The sequence below is a fragment of the Pygoscelis adeliae genome, unplaced genomic scaffold (genome assembly GCF_000699105.1).
Source record: "Pygoscelis adeliae isolate BGI_AS28 unplaced genomic scaffold, ASM69910v1 Scaffold67, whole genome shotgun sequence".
Lineage (NCBI taxonomy): Eukaryota > Metazoa > Chordata > Aves > Sphenisciformes > Spheniscidae > Pygoscelis > Pygoscelis adeliae.
In genome coordinates, this window is record NW_008825271.1 from 1,266,362 (window position 1) to 1,292,884 (window position 26,523).

Consider the following 26,523-nt stretch of genomic DNA (forward strand, 5'->3'; position numbering starts at 1 on the left):
AGTTTGCTTTTACAAGAAAATAATGGTACTGTAGGATTTTCAGGTGTTCAGCACAAGGATGCCTAAGGAACCCTGAACTAATGTTGATTATTTCTGTCAGCAGCCAAATTCAAAATTCTTAGCTCCTCTCTAACCTCGAGCTGTAGCTTTCTGTCCTTTACAGTTTTAGTCACGGACAGAGTATCCTGCACCTTTGGACCAGCACGGTCATTATGCTATACGAAAAACATATCTGTGAGAAGCGCAGATTTATAGGGTATATATTTGTCCTTCTTCACTTATAAACAAAAGGGTTTTGCTGCATGGTGCTGGGAGGAAAAGCCTGCTAGAAATTTACCCCTCAGTACTAGATTCACTATACGTACAGCTGCAGGAGCTGGAAACTAAAAAAGAAAGAAACGGTCAGTGCCAGTTATCTTCTGATCTGAAAATCTAGAACCGAGATTTTCACCCATCCTGCACTTGATGGGGATGACTCTGGACAGGTCGAGTTGCCCAGCTGCTTATGACAGCCCGCATCAGAAAGCTTCTTCAGGTAGAGCGAATATAAAATCCAAAATAAATGTATTTTATTTTTTTATATATATATAAGATATATATGTTATTACAGCAGCCTTCTAATTGCTTCTTGCATCTTTCTAATGATAGAAACATATTCTGATTCCTACCAAATAGATAGGATAGATAAATAAGCCACTTTACTAATTTATTTGATAGCAAAAGGCTCCTGTCTTTGGTGCTTTGTTGGTTGCAAAGCAAACTAATCTAAAGTCTGTGCAGACTGCCAAATGGGATGGCTAATGAGAATCTATGAGACACACAGTAGACAAAGACAGTGCTTTACCTTGCTGGCTCTCATACCAGATTGCTTTTTTTCCTTTTGAAGAAACTGTGATTTTTTTGAGTGAGAGGGAAGGAGGCAAAATCACCGCTTAACTAGATTTAATGAGCCTTTGCTTTTCCCATTCAGTAATTTCTTTCACTGTGGATAACTTGGTTAGCAATACATCTTACAGTCTACACGATATTTGTGCTGTTCTAAATTAAACTTTTTTGGATGTAATACCTTTCTTATTTTCCCAGCCTAAGCAATCCAGTCAATAAGAGATATAACAAAAATAAGGGATACGGACACCACAGGAAAAGAAAAAGAAAGTGTGAAATTCTCCACTTTTTTATATGGTACAGGAACTGTATCTTCTTGATCTGTCTGCATATCACATTAAAAAGATTGTACTCAATATACAGTAGATATAATTTACACATAACTATCTCATAAGAAGCTATGTTACTGATTTTCAAAGGCCTAACTCTCATTCCAATATCTTCAAAGAATGTTAGCAGAAATTAGGAACCTAAATACCTTACCAGATCTGACCCTTTATCACTATGCTCAGCAAATATCTAACACTCATTTGTTATAGTACAATAGATATATTCTACAGTACAACAAAGTTATCTGAATTGTGATGCAGATTTTACACATTTCACTTTTCTTAATGTGGCTGAGATCTGTTAAGGCTTCTTCTGTTTGTAATAATAAAGGAGTATTTTTCCTTTATAATTTATATTTCTTAAGGAAAATGGGCAAGAAAGAAACAATAATAATGAGCAGTGAAGACAATGTAAAAAAAATAATCATTTAAAAGTACCCTCTTGAAAATTTCACTTTTTGCATTACATCCCAAAGGAGAGAGATTAGTACTAATTGAGAGTAGTATTACTGCAGTAATTCCAGGAATAAATTACATGGCCCTGGTTCAAAACTAAGAGAAACTCACTGACGAATACACACCATACAGATGAGATACACTCTCAAAAAAGAGAATCTTTTAATATCAGGCCTCTCATGGTACGGGGTCATGTCTACCTCTGCCAAACACTGCTCATTCCTGTTGTCATTTTTATATATCATTTCTGTTTTGCTTTTGCTCTAACTGCACTTAATAAGTTTATTGAATGTATTACCAAAGGTAAACTGAATTTACTGAATTATTTTGACCTAGCCATTGGGCTCAGCAGTGCTCATCCTGTCTTTTTCATGCCCCATCAGTGTTCATAACAATATCATTGCTCTCCTTTTGGAAGTCACAGACAGAAATGACATCAGATAAAAATTAAATCCTACTTGGCAAATATACCAGACATTTTTCCACTGGATCTGCTGCTCATCTTTGATATTTCCACCTTGGCTGACAGGGGCTGATTTTCTCCTAATTAGCACCTGTGTACGGTCCTTCACAAATTATGCCAACTGGATCGAAAAATAGTGTCATTTTAATCTGGTAATGTTTTCCATCCAGATTTTGCAAATAATTAATTTTGAAAGGTTTCAGAGAGGCATTTATTTCTTTTTTTATCTGGTATGCCTTCAGCGATGTCACGTAAATAATTCTAACATTCCCTTATTTTATTATGTGGAGACGTGTATAGGTAACGCAAGTCAGTGGACAATCACAGCCATACATATGGTAAAGTTAAGAGTATAAACGGCTAAATAAGCCACATACATCATATTTCTCTTCAATCACAGAGCAAACGTTGAGTACATTAAGTGGCATTTATAAGATTTTTGGTTGGGGTTTGGGTTATATAGCTCAGCTATACAAATCTGAACTTCCAAACTTGCATACGGCTCAAATGAACAAAATCTCTTGTCTTGGAACAGGGCCATCTCTAGCTGGGACACAGACAATGCTGCTATTTATCATATATTTGGTTAGAATTTGTGTAATGAAAAAATTCCCACATTGGTATGAAAGGTCCATATGGAATGACAGTAAATTATGATTTGTAAATAAAAAAAATACCCAAGCTGATGAAAAGAACCATGGAGAAATAGCAACTGTTGCACTGGTTTGTGGGAAAAGAGGAAAATACTTTTTAAAAAAAAAATAATCTTACACCATACTTCCAAGAAAGGAACAGCATGTGATTGAATGAGAAGCCAACATTGGAAAGAAAAGTGAATTTTCTAATGATTTTAATTTCATTTTTAATGAAAATGGTGACTGGGCTAAGGTCTATTGATAGATTAGATCACTGTATAACTCAAGAGGACAAGAAGCTTCTGAATATTAACATCATCATATTCAGCAATTACCAACAGTTTGTAAAACTTAAGGAACTATTTCTACAGACACCATTTTACTTTCTCTAGCTCAAGGAAATTGCGTTGAAGCGATTTGACCAAGGTCACACAAGGAATAGAGGTGGACTACATCCTCTCTGTTTTGCCTCTATCTGAAGTTAAATAGGCAAGGTAAAACAGAAAGTAGTCCATAATGAACACTGACTTTGAGTGTGTGTGTAACTTTGTATTTGCAAAACATTAAACTGAAAGCAAAACACTACTACAATACTTTTACAGCCAAATTTTGCAGTGCACTGCATTCCACTCTGTACTTTCCTGAATCTGATGGACATCTGTTTGTAAATAAGGACGTTTTCCTAGCAATGAGGCTGAATATGGAACTTATCAAACAAAAGAAGAGAAGGAAGGAAACATTGCTTCTTCTTACCATCTTTTCACATAGGTCAAGAAATCATAAAAGTTTACCCCCGTCTCCTTTCTCTCTCTGGGGGGGGAAAAAAAAAAAAAAATCCAACAAACCCTAAACTTATTCAAAACCAAAGCACAGTGTCTAGCCTTTCTGTACCAGAACAACAATGGGAGAAAGAGAGCTGCTAAGCGAGGAAACAGTATAGGTCAGTGGAAGAAACATCTGCCAAAGTAGCCACATACAAAAGGACAGATGACTTACAGAAGCAGCCTTCTGCCAGTGTATTTTCTTTTGTGCCAGGAGCTCTCCCAGCAGAACAGAGGTGGACTCATTTTTCTTTCTCTGCATGGTTCACTGGCTACTTCATGCATTGGAAGATTTCTAATACAGATTGGCTTCTCAATTATTTCATCAGCCTACATTACAAATGGTGTTTCCCTTGCAAGAATCACACAAGATTTTGTATGAAATCAGAAACTTCCCTCTAGCTATAACGAAGGAAAGAAAACAAGGCTTTATACTCTTTGGGTGTGGGACTTTGCAGAGGCACACACAACTGCCAGAACACTCGTTATCCAGTGACGAAAAGAAGCTCCACAGAAACAGAGGTGCTTTTCCACTACCTCACAGTGAAATCTGGCACGAGCCTCAGCAAAATTGAAATTGCCAGTGCCGACACCTACAAAAATAAAATTAAGTATAAATCCTTCTACTAAACAGGTGTGAAGTTCTGCTAGTCCTGATACACTAAAAAAAAAAATCCCTTTTTACCATAAAAACACACCATCTATAAACTGACATTAAACAATAAAAGCAGCTTTTTAACCATTTTGAAGAAGTGTCATAATTTTGCTTGTACACTAGTTTGATGAGCAGAAGTTGAGCTTCTCACTATACTCAAAGCTGCACCATTAACATAAAAATGTATGACATCTATAAAAGTTAATAGGCATAACGCTAAAAGCTGCCAAGTATAAGAACGGAATAAAAATGAAAGCTCTTGCCTTCAGAATCCCTGTAACTGTGAAATCCATACCCATCACAGCACTGTGCCCTAGGTTTTTCTGCTCCAAATATAACATTGCCAGAATGTTATTTAAGCAGTGCTGTGTGAGAGCTCATTACATTTTAGAAACCCAGCCACTCTTCAATAGACAAACTAACAAAAAAAAAATTTACATATACAAAATAGACATATTTCACAAAGGGATTTCAAGTCACACACCAAACAGAGTGAATAAGTCTTCCCACTCTATTTTAAGTACTACTGTTAGCTTGCTTAAACGAAGTCTGGCATCATGCATTATCTGTATTCATGCTTCCAGACTGACGGCAATACCCAATAAAGAACAAATCCAGTAAGTCCATTAACGAAGGTTTTCTTATTACCATGCTAAAGGGTGGAATGGTTGATGTCTGCAGTCTGTCAGCTCCTCCAGCAAAATCTGATGCCTCAGAAGAAGGTATAAACTGCTCTCCAATTGACCTACTCATCTGTACGTAGGCATAAATTATCTCATTGAAATAGATGGGAGATCAATAATAATAGAAATTGGATTTTATGCTTGCTTATCTCATTCTGCAATTAAAGCCTCAAGTGTTCTACATGCCTGCAACAGTGCTTGATGCTGTCTCTGACAAGAAATGTAAAACATAAGCTCAAGCCTAACTGTGTTTAATTAAGAAATCCCTACACTCCCAAATAGACAGTTGCTTAAATTAGACTTATAAAATGACCATGAAAACTTATCAGTGCAGATGCAAAGACTCATTGTTTCCACTTATAATGATTATGAGAGAAGAGGATGATCATCTTCACAACAAACCAGACAATGAGAGTAAGCACATGCACATTAACATCACATCAAACAAGTTTGATGGGGTAGGCCGGATAGGCTGGCTGAGTAGAATTTTATGATCTTTCTAATAAAATATTTGTTGAATTCCCCAATAGGTATTAGTGGAACAGGACGACCAAGCATGAAAGTTGGCCATTTGGTCAGACAAAAAATATTTTCTACTTCACATCCCTATTACTAACCCAGCAATATCATTCTCCTGGAACCATTAACAAATTCCCCTCTGACTATCATACTGCAAGCAGAAAAGGAAGAAACCAGTTTTTACACATCAGTAAAGCCCACATGATCTGCTTCTCTCTGCATAGCTTGTCTGCTCAAATAGGATCTCAAATACAACCTAAAACTCACACGGTACAAAAAAATTTACTGCTCAGGGACCAGTTTGTCTCACTCAATATCCACCCACCTGTGGATGAAAAGAAAGACACTATTTGATAATATACAGTAATGCTTTACAGACTTCAGGAGGCATAATTCTTATTCTAGCTAATCACATATGGAGTTGTCAGACAAGATGATCTCAGTTTATCCCTTCAACCAGTTTGGCTTTTGCTCTTTAATTCCAGAGAGAGAGTGATAGGTAGACAGAAAAGGTGGACAAATAGAGTTAACTGAGTTAACAAACATGGAAAGTCCAGAGCAGGCAAGAACCACCAGAGTTCAGAGGAAAAAGACATGGAGCAAGACAGCAGCTCGTGGGGACCTGGCACTGAAAGCTCTGCTCAACATCCACAAAGAGAAGCTTGGGAAGCAAGCACAGGAAGCCATGTGCAGCAAATACAGGTGTTGCCCAGCACTTCTCCTGCATGCACATCTGCTACTGAGATGCCTGTAGAGCTGAGGCATCTATCTCTATAATGTTTTGGAAGGAGTTCTTGATTTAGCACCACGTTGGTTTGATGGCATGAAAAAGTTACCTCCTTCCCAGTAATGCCAATTTCAGCAGCATGGCATGTACCTATGTCAGGATATTGGACATTTGTACCTTAGTGGAGGGAAGAAAGACATTACTTGTAGATTTTGAAAGTGGAAATACAATAAGTATTCTTAACAGTTTCTCACCAGTCACCATTTTATACCTCCTCTTCCTTCCATTGCTGGAATCAAGACATTTGATTGCCAGTACCTCTTCCCCATTCCTTCCACTTGTCTGCAAAAACGCGTACGTCATAGCTCTTTTCTCCCCTTCTTTCTCCCTATAGGGAGAATATTAGGGGCTTTTTCAGTTTCCAGCAGCTCTTTGTATCCTCAGATGCTTGCCCTGTGCTGCCAGGTATATGTGTACCAAGCTGAATGTAAAGTCTTCCTACAACCACACAGAGCAATGAATGAAGTGATGAGATGAAAGGAAACAGCAGCTCCTTCAGTGTAGGAGTATCATGAGGCGAGAAGGTGTCGTAAAATATGTTCCTCTAGTCTAAAACTGTTGCACTGGAAGAGTGAGATAACAGAAAGTTGCCTGCGGTTACATTTAATGATATCCTGAACGTCAGTCATGCACAGAAAGTTGTTATACATCCCAAGCTTTGGGTTCGGTTCTTTCCCAGGGGTGTGGGGCTTACTTGGTATGTGGATCTGCAGTGAAAGTACAGGCAGAACTATTCCTCGGATAGGAAGTTCTCATCTCTTGCCCCACAATTCCTTATGGAAATAAAGAAATTCTTCTTACTCTGTGTTGAACTCACACAAATTAGTTTCAAAGGTACCTAGGCGAATAACAGTGTTGGGCACTTCTGTAACTTTCCAGGTATGAAACCCCAGCCTGCTGAATCGCACAGTTATGATCTGCAAGCATCAGTGGGGTAAAACCTACCACCACGGGAAGAAAAGACTACAGTCAGTCAGTCTCCCTCCTCTTGGAGTCAACCCATTGTCACACACTCTGCGTCAAAGCCAGCAAGCCACATGCCAGTGTTCCTCTCCTCCTTATCCCATCATGCTTTCTCATTTGTTGATTTGGCCTATTACATAGTCAAAGTAAAAATCTTAGCTGGAAAAATGGTTTAAAGCACTACTGATGTATGACACATAGATAAGTAACGTCTTAATACACGTACCAAGCATTAGAAAAGGTCGCTAAGCCTCCTGTTTCCTGCAGTCTCGCATTTTATTTATATACATTGTAGTGTATAAAATACATGCTCATATCTTAAACAAAAACACAGAAATGAAATATGCAACAAAAAGACAATAAATTATTTGGTGCCAAGATTATTTGGACAGCTTCAAGGACAATTCTCAGTAACCAATCTTTACATGGCTCTCTCTACATGTTATAGTTTTTTAATAATACATAATGTTAAAGCTTCTTACTTTAAGAGCTTCTGCTTGAGGCCTTACAACATTTTCTTGTAAAAATGTTTCTAAATGATGACATCTCCTGTAAAACTGTATTTGTACCTACACAATTTATGAGAGAGCTCTTTGGTTATAACTGAGCAGGGTAATCTCAGGGGAAAAAACCTATATCACAAATGAAAGAGCCTAACACTGGCTGCCTTTTGCCAAAATACCATGTAGGACTCTGCTGCTTGCTTTAAACATGACCGTGACATTCAGTAATGCCATTTTTTAAACCAATGCTTCAGACCCAGAATTATTCTTTCACTATAAATACAGAAACCCCTTTGCACAAGTGTTTAACCATCTCTGCACGGTGCCCTTCAGGCCTCTTGCTGTACAGTTAAATTAAAAATAAAAGAAAGGCACATTTAAAGCAGCGCTGTGTCTGTCAACCCTGGAAACAAATTCCCACCATTGCTTCTTTGGGCATTATGTGCTCATTTAGCCAGTGGACACTCTTCCCAAGGCTCCCAGTGCTATGCAGGAGTTGGCTGGAGGAAGTTATCACTTGTGTTGCGGAGTTACTTGGTGAAGTGTCCTACTTTTCCTTCACAACCCTGCACTGCAATATACACAAATGAATTACACACTCTCTGACAGCTCTTCATCTGAAAGCACTAGTTCATCACATAAAAAATTACAAGTGTCAAATAGCATAAGTGTAATGAAAATAAATTTGCTCTCCCTTGATTTTCTCTTCATATTTTTGAATAGGTTATTGCACTGTATGTGCTGTAATAATACAATGGGCCTTGGTAACTTGTTAGCAGATAAAAATATATTACACTGTGTGGTAATGTCTTGCAAAGACAAATATTCTTGGGGGAAACAAAAGAGTGATGGGTAGAAGAAATTATAACTGAATAGGCAATAAAAATTAAGTAACTTTCAAAAGAGACCAGTGACTTAGGAAAACAGCCACAACTGGAGACAGCTTTCACTGGAGTTTATTACTAATGTACCTGCAATAATAATTTTAACAATTGCTAGTAGGTGGGATGACACAACAGTACTAATACAATTCCCAATCAATTTTCTCTCCTCCCTCTCTACCTAAATCTGGACATTAAAAATGATGCTGCAGATCTGCATTTTCTTAATAGAAAGAATAATTGAAAGAATTTAAAAGCCTGGCAGACAAATTTCTTTGAAGTTTTCTGCTCTAAAGCCAAATACTCGAATTGACTCCAACTTACTACAAGGGATAAATGGGTGAACAGGGAGGCCGCCTCTGAGTGCTTTCCTGGCATGTTGCCATTAACTGAATGGCAGCTGGTAATTAATAACCTTTATCTAAACAATTCATACAGGATTAGACTTATAAACGCTATGGCTTGATGCTGCTGAAATTATTGTGACGTAATTTTAAATCAGTGTTTTCAATGAAGTCATCCCCTGACCCATTCTACGTGTATATTTTGGCTTACAAGGCGGTGGTAGGAGGTGCAAGGATATTTGATCTGGTGAGTCACAACATACCCACCTTTTTTTTGGTGATTCTTATGTCAAATACATTATGGAGTTAAGCAGCCTAAAAATCTGCCTAATGAAGAGAAAGTTAATGAACAAAATGCCAATGTCCTGCACATTGTACAGAACATCTTCATCAACCTCAGATAAGTAATAATGAGTATATTCATAATTCTGGCTTCCAAATGGTAAAAAATACACCAGAAGGACAAAAGAAGATGTATCACTGTAGGAACAGGCAGGAGAGGAATCTTGGGAAGGTTCATCCACTTCCGGTCAAAAACTTGTTTTAGACGCTGTGGCTATTTTCATATCCATGTTGTAACTATCAACCTCACACTAAAAAAATCTTGCATTTCAGGAACCTTCAAAAGAATCAAAGCTTTAGAGAAAAGAATAAAACAGTAAAAGGTGTGTATTACGCGCTAGTCTAGAACTATATATTGGAATGAAGATGTAGCAGCAGGCTTGGAAGAGGAAAGCATATATAGTGCCTCTGATACGTATGTACTTTAGTACTAGGACACCAGCTTTGCTGACATACATCTTCTTAAACAAAGAGAGGCTTACATCTACCACCAATGTTATAAGTAGTACAAAAAAGCAGGCACTTGGCCATATTGAAGAAACACTGTAAAAAGAGTACCTAATTTATTTTTTAAGTGATGTCTATTTTGGTAATCACAGCTTGATAAAACGTGAGCGGTACAATTACACACTATAGATAAACAGCCTCTTTGGACCAACTTTAATTACTTTAATTTGATTAAAGAGATTTCTCCGAGTTCGCGCTTCAGAACATTTATTAGCTGGTTGAAAATATCATCACCTCAGCATCTAATTTAGAGAATGCAGATCCTTTTGCTTGGTAGAATTGTCGCCGTCTCTATGTCAGGAGCAACATAGCAAATGGCATACACTAGCCATCAGACGTCCCGGGGTGTATTTGTCTCATCTTATTTGTGGTATCTTTCATAACATGCAATCCACGCAGGTAAAAAATGCTGTCTTAGAAGCCCTGATCCTGCAGGCAGACACTGGATTAGGAGACATAAATTTCACTATCACAAACTTTATATACTGCCTTTTAATATGGGCCATTTTTTGTTCCTCCATTTCTCAGGCACACAAGTAATACACAAAATGATAACCGCAACCACTTCCAGTGACAGAGAAATTAAAGGAAGCATTCAGCAGCGTTTAGCATGCCTTGGTAGCCTCTATTCATCCCTTTAGATTTTGTTTCTCCTCCTGCAAACATTTGAAATGAACAGGCAACACTGAGACAGCTGCACAGTTGTAACTCCCTGCTACTTTGTGGGGTGAGGGTGATAGTTTCATACAAGTGAGATTTTGACTGGTACGCTTGTTTAAGGTTGTGCAAGATTTCCCAATGAAGCAACTTCTGAGAATCCTAGGATTGCCCTACAACCAATTAAATTACCGCGCTCAGTGATGCTGAAGTCGTTATCCTTCACCTTCGAAAACATTAAAAATGCAAATTAAATATGCATTATATTAACTGAATAAAACATGAAGCTCTCTTGCCCTCTTACAATAATGCAAAGCAAGGAGCAAAAGGTGAATCAGGCAATAAACTTGGCCTTGTCTATCCTGTATTCATAGTTTTAGTTGGAATAAACAGATTTAATTTGTTTGTACGGCTATTGAAAACAACCAGAACATGATGCCACAGGATGTGGGTGAAGGGAATGGAACAGACTCATGATGCTCAGGGATGTCAAATTCTTGCTGCTCAGGTATGGTGCCTTTCAAGTGATAGCAATTATCATCCTCTGAAACATCTCCTCTGCCCCAGCCCCGGATTTCTCAGCCTCCAACAACACACATTATGCTAAATGACACTCTCGTGAGCCTCCAAAACTTGTGAATGGCAAGTGGTATTAGCTCAGTCTGAGGAACATTTCTCTCTTCTACTTGGACATCTGCATTGCATTATCACAGCCTTTCTTTTTCTGATGGATCATCATCACACAATGCGGACAGCCCTTCAGAACAGCCCAAATACTGATGCTGTAATCAGACAGGAAGCCTGTGGGCTGCTGTAGAGAGACAGTGGGGAAAAACAGCACTACCACTCATAAAAGGATGCATTTGCAGTATCTGTTTACATCATTTTCTGGAAACAATCTCATTCATCCAGGAGAAATGCTTTCAAATCAGTAAAGCTAAATGTCTATAATCCAAGAATCCTAGAAGTTAGCTGAGGAAATAATTGCTAATATGCCAGTACTAAATTTTAAAATAAAACTTTGAAATAGTTGAGATTTTCTGCAACACTAAAAAAGTTACTATTGCAATACTGAAGGAGGGTGACCCAATGACTATAGGCCTCTCACTGTGGTATCAACCATCACAAACAGAATAATGAAAAATTATAGAGGTGATAAAGAATTAGAGGACAGGTTATAATTGGTACCAATACCAATAAGGTATGTAACCTTATACAGTTATATACCAACCATATAACTGTATAAGGCTGAGATACAGTGCAGGTACACTCATGGGAAAATACATATTTTATAATATATTTTAGAAAATTCAAAAATTATGCTTTGTATAAACTGCTATTTACCTGGAGAGGCAAAACTGCATGAAATGACAAGTGTCCCTAGAGCAGCTCCTAGGAAGATCACAAGACAGTTTGTCTGTAATGAAGTCTTACATAAGTTACTTATTCTGCAGAAAACTAAATGCTATCCAAAACCTCATGTTGTGTAGGTAGAGAGCCAAATAAAACACTAAACCAAATGATAGGAAACTTCTACCTCCAGGAGCACTAAGAAGTTTTCTTCTGCTCCCTCCTGACCCTCTTCTTCCATCTTCTCCAAACCAGGTAAGTTGTTCACACACATGAAAATATTAAGCAACAAGAAAACCAAGGCAAACTGTCCTAAACAGCAAGGGATTTGTTTGTTTGTTTGTTTTTTCCCCCTGCACATTATGCTGAATCTTTGTCTCAGGTACTCTGAAATTTGAATACCTTAGATTCTACCTGCATGGAAATGTGTTCCAAAATAGCTATTCTTAAGTAAATATCTTCATGGACATTCACAGCGAATAGTCTCTGCAGGCTAGAAGAGACCACAAAAAGATTTGATCAGAAATAGTTACTCCCCTTTCAATTCATATCCTAGCTTAACACAAATAAATTTCTCTGGGTACAAAGAAACCTTCATCCTACTTTGGCCCACTGTAGATTTCTTGTTACTAGCCCATATGACCACAGCCCTGCAGATCTGTAATGAGGGGGTCTGCCATAGGGAACCCAGCCAAGAAGCATGCGCTCCTTCCAAATTTAGTGAAGTCCAGACACAGTACACAGAAAGACAAAACTTTGTTCAACTGTTTCAAGAGGCAGCCTGGAAACAGCAAAGGTAAACCTCATGAAACAGACTATTTAAGTTTACCCTTACATACTTATGCTCTATGTAATTCTATAGCGACAGTCAAGATAGGAAATCTTATTATTAAATTTAACATATGAATCTGGAGATAAAGAAACAATTTAAAGAAATAATCAGATTGCAGACTTTGAGTGAGCTCCAGAAGAGTTGACAGACAAGCTACCAAAAGCAGGTAAACATTTCAAAGTTCACTTTCATCCAAGTGTAACATATAACCTGGGAATCATATTTTACTTTTCCAAAAGTCCGACATTTCCAAAACTGCAATCTATTCTATCTAGATATATATTCCAGCTGCCAGATGTAATGACTCTGCATGAAGATACTTCTGCCAAGTAATTTTTATGCCAGGTAAAGCTTTAGGAAATGTCTATTTCAAATGCTGAAGTTGCTGCTACAATGATCGGTTAACGGAAAATATTATTGACGCATTTTAAGGTGACATCATGTATGTTCTTGTAGCCTCGGTAACTATAAGAATTTTATCACAAGCTAATATCCTGTACATACCCACACACATCTCTACCCAAAACTAATCTTTTGGATTTTTTTCTGATTGCAGTACTTTCCTTTCATTAATGCATTGCTGGGTATAAATACCAAGAATTTATACAGATGACTGATTTGAAGAAATAACCTCAAATTCCTTGTATTAGCCAAAAAATGCAATCCCATTCCTTTCTCGCAATGTCACTGTTCAGGCTTTCTACAGAGTCCAACAGAGGTTACAGGCATGAGTTTCTACTCAATTCCTATTTTGAAAGTGAGAGCTAGAGAATTAGGCTTAAACCCTTCATATCTCTTTCTGTGATCTATACACCAATTAAAAAGATATAACCCAAACCATGGGAGACAGCTTTTCAACTCTATTAACAGAATTTGAGAGTCCTCAGTAGACACTGGGGGGGGGGGAATCCTGGATTAGTCAGCCATGCTAGACTTAAATTATTCAACTCATGACAAGTAGGTGCATTTCTTATTTTTTTAAAGGCTTCTTTCATTTCCCATTACAAAAGAACCAGATACACAAATGCATTTTAGACCTTGAAATGATATAATTTACTCGTTTGATAAATATTTACAGTTAAAATAAATTTTGTTAATTTTGTGTGAGTTCTGTGCGTCATAACTGAGGCCCTCAGAGGCTGCAATCCTTTCTTCTTCAGGTTCCACAAAGAAACAGAAAGAAATATAACAGATTTTTTTGTACTCAAGAGTGTTTCTCCAGCTTTTCCTTAGTCTTTATAGAATACAGCTCTCTACAGAAAAGAGATAACTATTTAGTACTAAACTCTTCTGCCTTAAAAGTCTGTTAACCCCTTCAGTAGCCACACGCAGACACCCTAATACTTCTAAAGCTCTCCAACTCTGCAGCGTCTGAACAGTAAAGTGTAAAGACTTACACTTATCTTTTGAAATCAAAATGGCCAGCCTAATTCACCTCAAGAAACAGAGCAATTTGAAGAGCTGGAGAACGTGATAATTTCCTAGATAAGAGAACCTTCATTCACTCTCTAATCCTGCAGCTGAGTAGCAAGTAGAGATCTCCTGTGATGCAGAGATCTCACCAAAACCTGCATTCAAAATTTCTTGCTTCCAGCTGGGATGTTTGTTTCTCAAAAACGTACAAGTCCTCTTATATAAGTAATACGAGTCTTGCAATGAACCCTGCACTGCTTCCCAAGTGGCTCCATATGACCAGTAATGTTCAAAATCTGAGGAGGTTGAAGGGAAGGAAGACTTCAAGCCATTTTTATTGTGCTACAGTCAATAAACGCCTACCTTTTTGTTTACTTTGCTTCAACATCTTCTAGAAAGCATTTAAAAAGCCACCATGAACTTTTTGCATTTGCCCTTTGGATAGTTTATCAAAATCTCTAGCATTACCACCACTGCATTCCAAGGTGCATGATATTAAGCATGTTTGGAAAGGCACTAACTAATCTTTAAATGTTACTTTCACATTTTTCACTTTGTACCATCCCTCACTCTTTTCCTACACATCAGTGGCACAGTTCAGCTTATCAATTTGTAAGAAAGAAATCTTCTCTGAAAAAATATGATGGCAGTCTGTCTCATTTGCTACATTGCTTCTGTTGCTTTTTGACAGACCTTTCTTAAATTTCCTATATTTCAGCTACTTTTACTAAGATTGAACACTCCTTTGCATTGTGAAGAATCTGAGCTGAACTCCGAAATAAATTCTACTGAAGAGTGGCACCCACCAAGATCTCATGCAGTGAGGAAACTTTGCAAAACACACAGAATACTGCAGGAAGCTGATAAGTTGATTCCATTTTGCTTCTATTATTTTCAGACTTACCTTTGAATAAAATCACTACAACAGATACATTGTTGAGTCCATGGATTTTTTTACATGTAATATTTTCCAACTTGCTATTGTACAACTGATCTCACTGAAGTTATCAGAAAGATTTGCTGGGCCTGGTGCTTCCAAGCATGAGTAACCACACTGATTTTCAGAGGTGATTTTGAGTCTGGAATTTTTATTCTTTCATAATGCCAGCTAAAGCTGAGTACTTTTGTTCTAGATTCTTGTATATTCATGTCATAAAAATCGGTCAGATAAAAACAAGCACTGTCAGAAATAAGCAATGACCAGCCAGAAATAACCAACAAGAATAAATTGGGCAAGGGGAGAGAAGTGGATATGTTATGGTCATCCTTTAAAGAAAAGCTCAAGCAGTTCTCTAGAATTTGTTTGTGGAGGAGGATACTATAGTTTAGCAATACAAGAAGCATTCACATGAAGAAAAACTACTCAAAATTCTGCTTTTCATTATCAAATCAAATATAAAAATCACTTATCCACAGTCAGTTTTAAACTCTTTTTTTTTTTCTTAACGTTGTAAAATAAATTACTTCTTCAGTTTTAGGCAAGAAAACAGCATCTGCTGATTCATAGCAGCTTCCAGCTTTCCCATAAAGTTAGATTGCATATGAAATGAATGTCTGAAAAGCAGAAAATCACCCAAAGAGAGAGAAGAAATGTATGTGAACTGGCAAAGCTATTACATGTATCAACGTAGTTTAGGGACTTGACACAAAAGTCAGAGTTTGAAATTCCCAAGACATGATCTTGATCAAATACATTTAAGGTACATTTCATTTTTAAAACGTGATTTGAGCTTTGGAACTAGTTCTGCACAGATTCCAAAGAGTCTTAAGATTTCAGCACTTGCTAAAAACAAGTACCTTAACACATCGCCTTTCTTGCTAAGTCTATTGAAAGAAGGAGGAACAAAGACTAGCCATACCCAGCCCCATTTGTACATCCACAACCGCTTTTTATATGCGGAAATAAATTCTTAAAGAATTTTGATGCTACGTAACACATCGCAACCTGCCAAATTATTTTTGATGGCATTTTGTCTGCGAAGAATCAGAAGCTACCTCAAGCAAGCCTTATTGACCTAAAGGCTCCACTGGCGGAAGATTTAAGTAGCACTTTACATTAATTATGACCGCTTATCCTCCCTTCTGACACAAAAAAAACCCTCACAATAAATTTTAATAATGTATTTTCAGGCATGAATTGATGAGTGTCAAGGGATCCTATGCAGAGAGAAAGAAACAAAACAGTGTTACAGAAATTCTTCATGGTGTCTTGTAATATAAACAACAAAATGTTGGTTTTCTCCAAGGCTCTCCAAAAAAGGCATTGACAAATATTGAAAAAGAAGTATGTTTTATGCTTAAAAATTTGTGACTTGAGTGTGACTCATAGGGTCAAGCAACAATCGTGCACAGGGCTTCCCTGGATGCCGACCTTCTTTTAAAAGGTTAATCCTCCAAATAATTAAAGTCAATTAAAAAAGTGTTCCAACTACAGAATTCCTGTGAACTGTCAATATAATGCTGTTACCTGATATTGAAAGATACAATTTGCCTATCAGGAAGGAAGTTGTTTGCTAGTAAATAGCAAAGACTACAAAGAAAAGTTTTGCTTCCTGGAATACAGAAAAATGCTTTTCTGAATAGTTTGGTTTTTTTTTTTTCCAAGATAAAGATAAGGTAGAACCGTACATCTTTTCATGCCATAGGTGAACTAACAAAGCAAAGAAATTACTTAAAAATGTTTTCTTAAGTTAGTGTTTTCAGAGGTTTGTTTTACACTCAGTTACTACTATTCTAAATCAAGGTCACTGTGTTTGTCTAACACAACCAAGTTAGGCAAGGTACTACTTGCTCCTGTGCTGCACAGGTATCTCTAGACTCTCTCCCCCTCTCATCAGAGGAAATAATTTCTGTCCCATGATGTGTGGAACTCAATGAGCCAAGCACACAGAAGAGTATGATTTTGGCTCAACATTTGATCCAATAGTGCCAAATTAAAATGACATGAAAAAATATATTAAAAAAGATAGAAAATATTGGAAAGTAAGAAAACCAAGTGGAAGTTGTCTTCTTCCTTCATCTATACCCATTTACTCCATTTTCCTTTCTTCTATCAGAGAATTAGGATTAGCAAAGACTTCAAGAAGAAACTAAAATTTCATATGTTTCAAGTAGAACTACCGAGCCTTTTTACAAGTATCTTGACAAGTCCGTCTCTTTGCATCACCTCACACTTCAGATTGCACCCATTAGAGGGCGTGTTAGCTGTTATAACCTAGGTAATTTTTTTTTTTTTTTTTTTAAACTCCTTCTGGTAGTCTGAATGGATTTCATCTTCTCCAAACATTCCTCTTCTCTGTTCAGGAAACAAAGTTCTGGCACCCCTTTTCACTGAAACAGCATCTCAGAAATGCAAAGGTCTCTTCTCTTAGGGAAGCTGGCTACTTCTGTATTTGACCAATTAACGACTGTTTGCTTTCAGCTTCTGGCGCCCAACAGCACAGCAAAGCTGGTCGAACACCTGGCTGCACCTGGAAGGGGGGATCACGCTCCCTTCCTCTGCCCTTTGCAAGGGCTGGCTATCACAAGGCTTGCCACCCAGCCACAACTTGGTACTAAAGAGACATAACATGACATTTTTTAAAAAGAAAGTAGCTTCTTGCTGGCTTCCTTTCCTGCACCAGGTCACGAAGGGATGGGACAAACATAAATTGTTTCCCTGTAACATGAAACTGCAATTTCCGAGTACAGCTCTCTGGTACTTTGTGATGACCAAGCCCAGTACATCATAACCCTCTTGTCATAAAACATAGTGTCAGAAGCAAAACCTCTGTAGGCTTTTACTTATTTAACTGTGTTTTGTAGCCTGGCACTCTGGAAGATTTGTTGTGATTTCAAACTTTTTTCCAGATATCACAGGGCATGGCCATGACCTGCAGCCACATTTTCTGCTTCCAGCAATAGCACAGGAGCTACAGCCACCCGGCATAGTCATTCAGGCAACCAGAGGTGCAGGATGTGAAAACGCTGCTAAGATCTGCAAGTTTCTGGAGAAAATACACCCTTAAAGTAAACAAAATAATGCATACCAGCTGCCAAAGAAAATTAAGTCACCGATTTGGGATTGCTTAAGTATATCCCTGCTCAGGAAAGCCTTTAAGCAGGTGCTTCATTTCCACATGAGGTTAAGTCCCATGTGTTAGTGCTTTATACCCTTACATAAAGATCCCAAACCCAAACTCCCTCTTGTGTGTCAGCAGCACATGAGAGGCTCCGCAAGACTCCCATGTCTATTCCAGGCTCAGAGTAAATGTCTTCTGACTACCATCAACACTACCTGTTGCATGTCCCCCTGTGAGTGCTCCGCTTAACGGCTGCATCCTTCAGAGTGGCTTGGCTCACCTCAATACTCTTTCAGACTACACAGTGAGGAATTGCAAAATACTGGATTTTAAGGAGAAAACAAAGTTTCAGAAGGGCCGGTAATCACAGAAGCTAAAGGCATACCGACATTCGAATAGGATGAGCATTAAAATCCCACAGCAGGCATCCTTTGAAAAAGATAACATGAAAGGTTATGGTTTTCTGATATGATTAGTGTTTTAATAAAACACTGCCTAGTTTCAAAATCTGTCCCTGTAACTGCTCTCTCTTGCTCAGATAATTTTTCATAAATTGATATTTAGTCAAAATTACTTGGTAGTGTACAATATAAAGGGTCTAAGTAACAGGGAACCAGGCTAAAATATAATTAATTCCCCCATCTAAGAGAATGACCTTCATAATTCACTTCAGGCTTCACCTCTAGAGTGTCATGGCTCATTTCCTCATTATCAGAATTAGATTTTAAAACACTACTGTCCTCCATAAAGTACACTTTGTCTCTGATTATATACGTAGAAAGAGAGGAGTATGTTTAAAATTATTTGCATCACATAAATACCCAATTGCCTCAAATACAGATCAGTGTACTTACTAAGAATACAGCCTGTGCCCAAAGAGCTAACAGATTACAACAACAACAACAACAAAAGCTTGTAAATGAAACAAAAGATATTTGAGAAGGGAAGGAAGAAGAGCGAGGAAGGCTCAAAGGGGCGAATTAAATTAATTAAGCAATTAATTAAAATTAATTAGAATTAATTAATTACATTGACTTTTAGACAAAAACACATATAGGTGCATACAGCAAATACAGATCTGTATGCAGTCAGATACACATTTGTACCTAAACTGTCAGGTGAAACAAAGACTTACGTGACTTCCACTTAATTCAAAGAATTTAGTCAGAAAAAGCAAAAGCAAAATCCCAAATTAACATTATTTTACGAGAGGACTCGGGAGGACTCTGTATAGCAGAAAACAATTGAATGCAGTAGTTTATTGCTTGGTAGTTGCCACAGCCTGCTGCAAGCTTGCAGGTTGTGAGGTCTGTCTGGGAATATACATTTCTGGCTGGACAGTGATGATTGACTGCTATAGTGATTTTAGTGGACATTGCGTCACAAAAAGACAGGGAGGGAATCTGGGTAGGGGGGCCATTACTTATTTAAGGAGATTACTTTGGGGGACTGATAGCCTAGGGTGCTATCTAAATAATTGGCATCTAGGAAGATGAAGCATCTCTCATTTGCTTTGTCTCTATACTTCTGTTTGTTAAAATACCCCAAAAGCCTTCAGGCACAGTGCCTTTAAACATTTAAATGTACTACTGATATTATTTAATCACATCACAATTTGTATAGCTCTCTCAAAAGTAAACCACTAGCAGCATGTCAGAGTACATTAACGCAGCAGACTGAAGCACCGTGTTTAATGTATGAAAACATATATTGGGCAATTGTGAACTGCAAGTGGAAATACACATATTGCAAAATCAGAAGTGATCCAATCTGGATTTAAAGTGTAAGTACTTCAGAATATCAGCCTATCTAGCTACTCCTACAGTAATGTGATAAAATTCACTCGGCACTCCACCATCAAAGGGCATCACACTTGTCCAGTTATTTATTCATTTATTTGATTCACCTTTTTAGAAGAGGTAAAGAGGCTAATAGCCTGCCTCACAGTCACATGCTTTTTAAGCAAAAGCCTGGGAAGGAAATTCTTTCAAGCCTATTAAAATTCCTGTCTGTCATTTGAAAGTGGAAGCTCTGATAGAAATGTCAAAACCTGCCATAAAAATTAATGTTGAGCCAAACTTCGGTAACTGGCAATGGCAAATGGCATCAGTGTTAGGAAAATCACTCTTGCTGTTTTAAAGTCATGAGAAAGCAGAAGGGAAAAAAGACTGCAGAAAGGTAGTGGGGTAGGTAATGCAAACTCTGAAACATTAATCCTTGGTTTGATGTGCGGTCCTACGTAAATACCTCCAGCCGTATCGTCCCATCTGAATGGTGTGATGTGGCTGAGTATAACAGTGGGATGCTACTGGGTTTCCTGGTCACCTGAAGAAAAGTGGTTTCCATAGAAACACTAACTTTTTTTTTCCTTAAACCACAACAAAGACATGCAGCAGTCATAAAGCGTATGTTTGGTGGGTTTAAGGTACTCTGTGAGACAACATGGATAACAGTAATTAAAAGATGGCAGGAGCTTGCCCTAGCCTGCACTGGAGAAAGCCTCTTTTTTCCCCCCTTTGGCTCAGTGATTTAGAAAGTATCCCTCAGAAAAGGCTCTTCAACTGCACTAATATCTGTAATTTAAATTTTTTAGATTTGCCGTCTGTGAATACTAAGGACTGCTGAGGTTTGCACCACTGTTCCTCAAACTGTGTTTCTTACATTGCTTAAACTATCCTGGAGAAATCCATTCTTGATGGACTGATTTTTTTTTTTTTTTTTTAATTTGGGTTTGGGGGGGGGGGGATTTTTTTGAGCTGAAGATAAAGGATTTTTTTTTATCTTCAAGTATCTGAAAGTGTAGTGCAGCTTACAGCTGCCAGAGTTTGCTTTCAAACTGGAAGTAAAGATAATGGAAGTTGTCTTCAATTGGAGAAAACATTACTACAGAAAGAATTAGGAACTAGAAAACACTGAAGCCCAAAATTGGAGACACTCCAGCCCCAAAGACTGGAGAGCGGTGGAAGCGAAGGAATTACTGTAAGTGCTGTAACAGTATGAGGCTTTACTCAAACTAAATCTGATCCCCTTTTACAGTTTGCAGTATGCTCTGGGTAGATTTCTTCCAGGCAAAGGAAGGTCACAATAGCTTTGAAATTGTTGCTGAAAATGCGTTAAATATGCATCCTGCTCCTCCTAAACTAAGCCTCTATTACGTGTCCCTTTTCCAGTTCAGTCAATGCTCACTCTTCCCTTCTCCCTCATCTTCTCCCATGCAACCACTGTCTTCCCAACTGTCACGATGTTATCACCAGTGTTGTAAAATCTTTTTTCTTAAGCTGCCAACACTTGGACTCCCGTGGCACATTTATGCAGATTGGAGATCTGATTGATTTTGTGGGGTTAACAGGACTAAAATGAGAACAAAGCCCGTGTAAGAGTACCAGGAGTGCTTCTCACCCAGCACTTTGAGAACAGGGCACAGTGCCACCACTGCTGGTACATTAATGGATGCACAGAGGATAGGTAATTCAAAAGATTTTTTGCCATATTTTCCGAAGTACTGATGATACAAGCAATTTGCAATTGCAAACATTTCCAACAGTTTCTGATTTTACAATGGAGTTTTACATCACCATTGAAATGCTTCTCCTCCTCTTCTCCCTTAAGTTTTTATAGTTCAAATCCTAGTTGAAAATGATTTTTTCCTCCTCCGTATTAGTAATATCATCTCACATCAAAATCCATTTTATTGGGAAATAAGAAAGTAAACCTGGAATGAAATGGAAGGGCAGTGAAGAAGTACAACCCTGTAAAGGTTTAATCTCAAACCGAACATGTACTGGTTAATAAACAGCACAAGGAAGGCCGAGAAATTTGAAGAAACAAGTGACACAAAGTGAAAGGAAGTTTAGCAGTCCATGAAAACTGTGGATTTAAACAGGTTTCTACAGCAATCAGGGAAATGGGAAAGGACAATCTAGTCCCAAAGGCCAAAGCAGATGTATCCATCAGGCCATAATTTCTGACCATAAAACTTTGCTTGAATAGAATCCTGCATGTGACCTTCATACATATTGCTGCCCTACAAAACCTCTGATACTCTACAGCTGAATCCCATTTAGTTATGACTCACTGCCTTATTTACTTCACTGATCACAATAAGCTTTCAAAAGCCATTACGAAGGCTTGAGTTGGTGTCTGTAAGCATACTCTGGTGACTAACCTGAATGACAAAAAGGTTGGTTTAAAAAAAATTAAAAATAAAACCCACATATATATGATTGCAATAGGAAAACTTGTCAAACAAAGCAGATTTCAAACAGCATCAGTCAAATCTATGTCATGTGTTATAGGTAGCCTATAGAAGAAAACATTGGATTACTATAGAGATATTATTTAAGATAGGTAAAACGTGATATTCTCAAAAAAGGAGGTAGGAGAAAGGAGCAGGATAAAAAAGTATCAGCAGCAAATAAAAAGAAAATGTTTGCCATGAGGTTTAAAATATTGGCAATGGATCTCCGAGGACCCTACACACTTTTGGACATGGGTCCTGCCGAGCTCCGACAACCCTCCAGATGCTGCAGATGCCTCAAGCACTGCAAACACCTGCAGAGTTTGCTCCGTAACTCTTGGCATGCAAGTGGAAATGGCAGCATGGGGGCTGTAGAAACTGTGCTACCCAAAGAGGCAGATCAGCACCAGCCAAAGCGTTACCTCTGGTTCAAGTGACGAAAGCCCCCCTCCCTCCACTTCCCTTGGCATAGGAATTACGGCAGACAATAATACCTCCATCAATGGAAAACACCTTCTTCCAAATATAAGTAAATCAGTATTGCAAGAATACGACTTCATGGAAAACGTTTAGAACACAAGGAGAGTTTAGAGAATCATTAGCAGTGGATTGAAACAGATATTTAGTAGTCTGTCTACCAAGGTACCTCAGCAGAGAATCCCACAAAAATGCACAGGCTATTCCATATTTCACATTAGCCATCCAGCAACCATATGATCATATTACTAATGAGAAATTAAGGACTGGAGGAAATAGGAGGCTTTGAACCATAAAATTTAGGCTTTAATTATTAGTGTATTGAAGTAAGCACAAGAATAATAAAAGTAAGAGAAAGATAAGAGGAAATAATGATTTTCTGACAAACAAGAAAGAAGCGATGTATTTATTTCGACCCAATTTCCCAATGAAACAAAAAAAAAAGTCCATTAAAAAGAAGTATAGAAACATGACTCCCTTCAAAAATAACTACAGTTTAAGTATATTGTAGAACTCAAAACCTTTTCTAGGCCTGTCCCACCCCTATTTAAATTCTGCTATAAATTCAAGTCTCGCAAGCAAGAAAGTAAAGTTTATGCTAATATATATTAATATTGCCACCAGTGTGGATCTGGCATAACAATTCCTTGTTTCATAGTGCTAAAATACTGACTTGCTACCATGCAAAAACTGACTATCCCTACTTCCTTCATTGTCTATACAAAGAAAACTTAAATTCCTGCTTTCCCTTTGTAGCACCTGACATGGGCACAGCATAAAAAAGCCAGCCACAATATTCTTCCTTTCTCAATCACACAAGCACGCAAATATTTCGAGACATCACACAAAAGAGTATTATAAATATTATGAAGTATTTTGTATTGAAGAAAGAAAGGAAGAGAGGAAGGAACATGCTGTGTTGAACATTTCCACAGGTGCGTGCCACTGTGACACATCTCAGCGACTGGGCTGCACCATCTACGTGCCTCAGCCACCCTTCCCAGCCACTCTCCTCCTGCACAAACTCTCCCCTGCACCCGTCAGGCTGGAGCTACACACACCTGGCCATGCACCTCGCTGGTCCTCACCCCAACCTACCAACTGGGCTTGCCCTGGAATCGCCTCCCCCCTCACGGGGCAACCTCAACCTCAGCCCATCCTGATGGGTGCCCGTGCCACCCCACGATGTTGACATGCAAACATGAGTCGCACAGTAAACCGCATGCATCACACTCGCTGTTGGCCCTCTCTGACGGAGCATATACCGAAAGGGAGAAAAATTTCCCTAACTAAAAGGAACTCAATTTCACCTCCTATTTCCGTGCACTAGAACATGCCTATAAAGCATCCCCGAGGGCACTTCCAGTGATATTATGGGGCATGTCATTCACAGCTCTTCTAGGATAAAACCACTCAGCTTTGCAATACAGTCTCAACGCTCCAATCAGAACTGTTAATGGGATGTCCTAAGGAACAAACGGAAGACATTTCAAGGCACCATAATAATTTATAAAAACACATTCAGAAGGAAGAACAGTAAGTACCGCACAGCAGCCGATCCTCTCAAATTAATTATCTTTACATCCCAAAATCAGTATTATCTGAGTGTTCCTGTTTACATTGTTTGGGAGTTACTTCCTAATTTTGCTAATAAAATGAAATAAAAGGTAGAAATAATACATGCTGTCCGTTAGTGGATCATTATGAACAATACATTTGTAAATATCTCCTCTTTACCTAATGTCTTGTTTTATCAGATCTTTGCTTATGACTTCTTGTTTTTTGAAATCCAAAATTCTAGGCAAGTTTTTTTAAGAACTTTCTCTATTCACTAAAAGGGGCATATTTTAGACAAATTTAGACCAATTTTAAGTTATTATTATGGCTCTAATGCTTTAAATTAACATTTTACAAAACACAAAAATTTTAGACAAGATGAAAAAAAGTCAAAACCATAAAAAAACCCAGATATTGTGAACTAAAACAAAGCAAACTTCAAGCAGTTTATATAAAAAAAAACCATAAACAAATAGTAGAATATAATAATAAGTGAATAATATAATTTTTGCACATTAGCCTCTACCTGATAGGAGAGGCCGTGGTACCTCAGACTCATAATAGTGTTGTTATGCTTCCAAGGAAAGGGTCACGCTGGCATGGAAACAGCAAGTTTGGGCATACTGAATGCCATACACATTTAAAACCATGAGATTTAGCCTCATTCCAGTATTTCTTTTGCAAATGGAATACAGAAATAGCCTGAGCGTTTAAATGATCTTTTTCTGGTGTTTAGTATAGTGCATTTTGGCTAAGTGTTTTTCCAAGGGATAAACCATGAAATATGTGGCAACAGTTACAGAGGTCCCCTTCCCTGCTACTAACGCTTGTAAGAAATCCAATTAAGAACAGGGGGCAAGTGACATAAAGATGTGGAGGAAAGGGGAAAGGGAGGAAACTGGTGCAAAGTAATTGAAACATTACAGTGCAGCTTATGCCTACATTCAGTTAAGACAAATTAAAAGACATTAACTGTGGTAAAACATTTCGACAAACAAAATTTCATAGCTACATGCATGCAAAAGATGCAACCTTTGTTCTTCACTCAAATTATGCCAAACAAAACACAGGGCACTTAAAAGACAGTGAATATGAGGCATTGCTAGCCACATAGCTGTATTTGACCATGTATTTACAAAAAACAGTTTTTACTGGCAAATACTTTCTTGAACTCATCAATATCACAACAGAACTTTACCCGCCCAAAAAATGGTAATAAAATTTATGTCAAATTTACTCCTTTAACATTTCAAATATTTACTATAACAAGGTATTTTAAAAAATGACAAATGTAACTTTTGCAAAAAATAAGTAATTGAATATTGAAATATCGGGTCATTAACTCCTTCGGAATGTTCTACTTTACTAGACACTCCTACTTTCTTTAAGTTAGAAATAAGTTGCTTAAAACATCGTTCTGTGAAATAATTTGCAACTGCTCTAACAATGTTAAAGGAAATTAATCGCTAAGTTTCAGTGTTAATCAATATTAATCACAGAGCATCAGCTAACATTATCCATCCTGGACAAATGGAAAAAAGCCTAAATACTAACAGTGAGGAAAGTATCTAAAAAAGTCTGACCTCACTTACCCATTTTGTCCCTCTGGATTCTAAAAGTATCCAATAGCTTCAGTTTTTATGTTGGCCTTTTCAGATTGAAATAGATTTAATTGATTCTGATTGGAATACTTTCAAAATCACTTCTTTTCCTGCCTCAGCCTTATCAAGCCCAGACTGTAACGCTTCTCATTACACAGGTCTATCCACTTGTAAAATTTAACAAAACAAAAAAATTCCTGAATTCTCAAAAATTAAGAATGTCACTGATAAAAAATTGTCATATAAGCATTAAAGACCTTTTCATTAACATTGCCTTGTCAATAGTCCATTGAAGCCAAACAGGTGTTGACCTTTGACTTCACAAGTATCAGAGCAGCCGTTTGCAAGTTTGCTGCTTAAATCTCAAGTTCTACCTCAAATGTCAATACAGAGTCAATAAGGATATAGAAAGTCATCAAAATTTTGTTTTCTTGTTAAGAAAAGTTTAATATTATGCCTACAATAAACATCATCTGCGTCTCAGACAGAAGTTAGTGTGCCAGAACAGCAAAGAAATAACGAATGCTTAGGAAACAAATTTGAACCCATATTTCTAAAGACTTCA

At 37.7% G+C, this 26,523-nt stretch overlaps 1 protein-coding gene across 1 annotated transcript in view; it reads right to left on the minus strand.

Moving 5' to 3' along the window:
* Positions 1-26,523, minus strand: part of GRID2 (glutamate receptor, ionotropic, delta 2) — a 749,749-nt gene that overhangs the window by 572,371 nt on the left and 150,855 nt on the right.